Source organism: Salvelinus sp. IW2-2015, unplaced genomic scaffold (assembly GCF_002910315.2).
Source record: "Salvelinus sp. IW2-2015 unplaced genomic scaffold, ASM291031v2 Un_scaffold3200, whole genome shotgun sequence".
Classification (NCBI taxonomy): Eukaryota; Metazoa; Chordata; class Actinopteri; order Salmoniformes; family Salmonidae; genus Salvelinus; species Salvelinus sp. IW2-2015.
The window spans coordinates 73,008-78,901 of NW_019944487.1; the positions used below are offsets into that span (position 1 = coordinate 73,008).

The window sequence follows — 5,894 nt, forward strand, 5'->3', positions numbered from 1 at the left end:
TTGCCTATCTCAATAGCAAAAGGGCTATGCTCAGTCGGGAGTTTGTACATAGTCACGCTTTCCTTGTTTGTCTCTCCTCTCTCTCTCTCGTCTTCTCGTTTCTCTCTCTCTCTCTATCTCTCTCCTCTTCTCTCCTCTCTCTACGTTCTCTCTCTCTCGTCTCGTCTCTCTCTGCTCTCTCTCTCCTCTCTTCTCTCTCTGCCTGCTCTCTCTCTACTCCTCTGTGACTCTCTTCGCTCTCGTCTCTCGTTTCGCCTAGCGTCTCTCATCTTTCCCCACTGTGTCTTAGCGCCTCATCTGCAGGTCTTGATTAAGACCACGTTGTATCTAGAATAGGAGCAAGGGCGGCGACCGTCACTCCCAATGCTCCTATTGGTGCCACACGCACCAGTGTAGCGTGCTCACTTCACGCTCTTCTCCATGTTGACTGCGGGAAGTAACGTGTTCACGACCCAACACAATTACACTACACCCAACAATGACGTAATCTGCCTTCCCTACCCCTCACGTGGCAGGTCCAGCCCACGAGGATCAGAGCACGTGCGACCTTTGGAAGTTGTATGACCGTCAATCAAACACTGGCTGAGCAGATCCAGGACAGGTCAGTAGTCTACCTAAACACGAAATCGCACACACCACAACACAACACACACACACACACACACACAAACACACTACACACACACAGCACAACAACACGAACACACAACACACACACACACACACACACACCGACACACACACACACCACACACACAACACACACACAACACCACAGCACACACAAAGAAGCAATTTACGTTATCTCTTAATCAATATGAGGCCAACACTATTTTAATTGAGAATTCAAAAACCTTCTGCATTAGAATACAAATTTCCACACTCTGTTAGGCCTTGTGAAAGCCATTAGATGTGTTTTCTACGCCTGGTGTTCTGTTCTATCCTGCCTTGTTCTTTCTATCCTGTCTGGCTGTTCTGTCGATCTGCCTGGTTTCTGTCATCCTAGCCTGGATCTGCAAATCCTAAGTGGTGTTCTGATTCTGATCCTGTCTGGTGTTCTGTTCTATCGTGACCGTCTGGTATTCATGTTCTGTCTCAAACCCTGCCTGTGTTGCTGTTCGTATCCTGCCTGGCTGTTCTGTTCTATCCTGTACTGGTGTTCTGTTCTATCCTGCCTGGTGTTCTGTTCTATCCTGCCTGGTGTGCTGTTCCTATCCTGTCTGGTGTTCTGTATTCTATCCTGCCTGTGGGTATCCTGTTTCGTATTACCTGCCTGGTGTTTCTGTTCTATCCTGTCTGGTGGATGTTGTCTGCTTTCTGTTTCTATTCCTGCCTGGTGTTCTGTTCTATCCTGTCTGGTGTTCTGTTCTATCCTGTCTGGTGTTCTGGTTCTATCCCTGTCCTGGTGTTCTGTTCTATTCTGTTCTATGTCTGGATCGCCCCGTCGGTCATTGTATTATGGACTACTACCCCTTATTATCTAAAGATATAGTGGACTTACTACCCCTATTATCTACAGGATATAGTCACTACTAGCCGCCTATTATCGCAGATATAGCACTTACTACCCCCTATTATCTACAGGATATAGTCCGATTGTACTACCCTATTATATTACAGGATATTAGTCCACTACTAACCCCCTATTATCTACAGATATAGTCCATATTATATCTGCAGATATAGTCCACTACTACCCCCTATCTCTACAGGAAAGTCCACTACTTCTCTACTTATCTACAGGATATGTCACTACTACCCCACTATTATCTACAACGATATAGTGGACTACTACCCCCTATTATCTACAGGATATAGTCCACTACTACCCCTTATATCTACAGGATATAGTCCACTACTACCCCTATTATCTACAGGATATAGTCCACTACTACCCGCCTATTATCTACAGGATATAGTGGCTACTACACCTATTATCTACAGGATTATAGTCACTACTACCCTATTAGCTGCAGGATATAGATCCACTACTACCCCGCTATTATCACAGATAGAGTCATTACTACCCCCTATTATATACAGGATATAGGCACTACTACCCTATTATCTCAGGATATAGTACTACTCCACTATTATCTACAGGATATAATCCACTACTACCCCCTATTATCTACAGGATATAGTACACTACTACCCCTATTTATCTACAGGAGTATAGTCGACTACTACCCCTGTTTAGCTCTACAGGATTAGTCCACTACTACCCCCTATTATCTGCAGGATATAGTAGTACTACTACCCTCCTATTATCTCCGAAGAGGGTACCTTATAGGTATAAGTTGCTCCACCTACTACCCCCCTATTAGGTCACAGAATTATCGTACCCACTTACTACCCCCCTAGTTATCTACCAGGATATAGTCCACTACTACCCCTATTATCTACCGAGTAATAGTCCACTACTACCCCTAATTATCTACAGAGTATAGTGGACTACACCCCTATTATCTACAGGATATAGTCCACTACTACCCCTATTTCTACAGATATAGTCCACTACTACCCCCTATTATCTTACAGAGTATAGTCCACTACTTACCCCTATTATCTAACAGAGTATATGTGGACTACTTACCCCCTATTATCTACAGGATATAGTCCACTTACTACCCCCTATTATCTACAGGATATAGTCCACTACTACCCCCTATATCTACAGGATATAGTGGGACTACTACCCCTATTATCTACGGATATAGTCCGACTACTATCCCCTATTATTACAGGATATAGGGATACTACCCCTATTATCTACAGGATAATAGGTCCACACTACCCCCTATTTTCGATGGATGACCATGTGGGACGCAGTCTGAGTTTCCATAGAGGGACGCCCTTCGGGACGCAGTCTGAGTCTCTCTCAGAGTGGACGGCCACTTCGGGACGTCATCTGAGTCTCTCTCAGAGTGGACGACCATTCGGGAGGCAGTCTGAGTCTCTCTCAGGTTGGACGAACCATGGTCGGGACGCAGTCTGAAGTCTCTCTCAGAGTGGACGACCCATTCGGGACTCAGGCTGAGCCCTCTTTCAGAGTGGACGCGCCATTCGGGACGCAGTCTGAGTCTCGCTCGGAGTGGACGGCCATTCGGGAGGCAGTCTGAGGTCTCTCTCAGAGGTGAACGACCATTCGGGACGCCAGTCCCTGAGTCTCTCTCAGAGTGGACGGCCATGTCGGGACGGCAGTCTGAGTCCTCTCTCAAGAGTGGACGACCCATTGGGACGCAGTCTGAGTCCTCTTTCAGAGTGGACGACCATTGCGGACGCAGTCTGAGTCTCTCTCAGAGTGGACGGCCATCGGGAGCAGTCTGAGTCTCTCTCAAGAGGGAACCGCCATTCGGGACGCAGTCGGAGTCTCTCTGCAGATGGAACGGCCATTCGCGGACCAGTCTGAGTCTCTCTCAGAGTGGACGGCCATCGGGAGCAAGTCTGAGTCTCTCTCAAGTGGGACGGCCATTCGGGACGCAGTCGGAGTCTCCTCGAGAGTGGACGGCCATCGGACGCAGTCTGAGTCTCTCTCAGAGTGGACGGCCATTCGAACGGCAGTCTGAGCTCTCTCAGAGTGACGACCATTCGGGACGCAGTCTGAGTCTCTCTCAGAGGTGGACGACCATTCGGACGCAGTCTCGAGTCTCTCTCAGACTGGACGGCCATTCGGACGCAGTCTGAGTTCTCTGACCTTTTATGCCTGTGCCCCACCATGCAGGCTTCTTTGGGAAGTACCTGAATGAGTACAACGGTTCCTATATTCCTCCTGGGTGGAGGGAGTGGGTGGGGCTGGTCAAGAACTCCCGTTTCTACAACTACACCCTGTGCAGGAATGGAGTCCGCGAGAAACATGGCTGCGAGTACCCTAAGGTCTGTATAATACGTGCGTACGTGCGTGAGTGCGTGCGTGAGTGTGTGCGTGCGTGTGCGTGTGTGTGTGTGTGTGTTCTTTCTCTCGTGCTGTGCCCTGCCTGTGAGTTATCCATCTCAACTGAGATTTGCCAGTGTAATCCTCATCAATCAGTCAAGGACTTTTCATTGTCCTACATTTACTCCTCTTCTCTCAATATATTTCCCAACAGTATAGATGTATCTATCTGTCCTGTTTCCCAACACCACCTGGCCCCAGTTTAGTTCCAGTTGTGTCTGCCAACCCTTGCCAGGAATGGGTGCCTCCCACTGAAGCGAGGGAAGGGAGGGGAAAACTGGAGGAAGGGAGTGGAGGGGTGGTTTGGTTTATGGCATGAACACTGCCCTGCAGTTGTACACAACCTGTTCACTAAAGGCTTCCTCTCCGTCACCCACTGGCACTATGAGAGAGAGAGAGAGAGAGAGAGAGAGAGAGAGAGAGACGGGGAGGAAGATGAGTGTGGAGTTCTGACTGCATATTCCCCTTGACTTGGTCTCAGAGGTGGAACCCTGGTCCTTGTCATTCCTTCAGTCGGCTTGGTCTCAGAGGTGGAACCCTGGTCCTTGTCATTCCTTCAGTCGGCTTGGTCTCAGAGCTGGAACCCTGGTCCTTGGCATTCCTTCAGTCGACTTGGTCTCAGAGGTGGAACCCTGGTCCTTGTCATTCCTTTAGTCTCCATTGTCATGTCTGCATAGANCATTCCTTTAGTCTCCATTGTCATGTCTGCATAGAGAGAGGGATCTCTTTGAAGACATTGTTAACTGTAGTAGAACAGCAGCTCCACCTGTGAAGTGATGAAACGTTTTCATTCAAACTAGCAAAGGGTGACTTGCAAAAAGCATTTCAGGAGAATCAAGCTGATACACAGACATTTGTGGAAAGTGTATTTACCGATGTCCCAATTCATTGTGTGGATGTTAAATCAGCGTTTCGTCCTTCTGCAGGACTACTTTACGGACCTCATCACAGAGGACGGCATCAACTACTTCCGCTCGTCTAAGAGGATGTACCCTCACCGGCCAGTGATGATGGTGATGAGCCATGCAGCCCCCCATGGGCCGGAGGACTCAGCACCTCAGTACAGCACTGCCTTTTCCAACGCATCCCAGCACATGTGAGTGTCTGACACACACACACACACACACACACACACTGAAATGGGTTTACTGTGTAAGTGAAACAAGATCATAACATCAATCTGACTCATGCACTTGCAAAAACAGAACATGAACCTTTTATGCAGTGAGGTTTTTATCGAATGGAGGCTTGGATGTGAGGCTATCGGGTATAAAACGAGGTATCTTGCATCAATGAGTAATGTTGAGAAATAGATATGATTCTTAGAAAAATATGTATTTGTTGTTCTCTCCTTCTCAGAACTGTGTCTCTCTTAAAGGCCTAGTGCAGTCAAAAACATGATTTCCTGTGTTCTATATATACACAGTGCCAGTCAAAAGTTTGGACATACCTACTCATTCAAGGGTTTTTCTTTATTTTTACTATTTTCTACATTGTAGAATAATAGTGAAGACATCAACACTATGACATAGCACATATGGAATTATGTAGTAGCCAAAAAATTGTTAATCTTATTTTATATTTGAGATATTCAAAGTAGCCGCCCTTTGCCTTGATGACAGTTTTGCACATTTTTGGAATTTTCTCAACCAGCTTCACGAGGTAGTCAACARGAATGTGTTTCAATTAACAGGTGTGCCTTGTTAAAAGTTMATTTGTGGAATTTCTTTCCTTCTTACATGGCTGCAGCCCGACACCGGTACACCTATGACAACATCCAGCTCAAGTGCAGGGCGCGAAATTCAAAATCTATTTTTTTTWWATATTTAACTTTCACACATTAACAAGTCCAATACAGCATTTGAAAGATAAACATCTTGTCAATCCAGCCAACATGTCCGATTTTTTTAATGTTTTACAGAGAAAACACCACATATATTTATGTTAGCTCACCACCAAA

At 46.6% G+C, this 5,894-nt stretch overlaps 1 pseudogene; it reads left to right on the top strand.

Annotated features, from left to right (window-relative positions):
* LOC112075498 (extracellular sulfatase Sulf-2-like) overlaps positions 1 to 5,894 on the top strand; it is a 60,412-nt pseudogene that overhangs the window by 17,751 nt on the left and 36,767 nt on the right.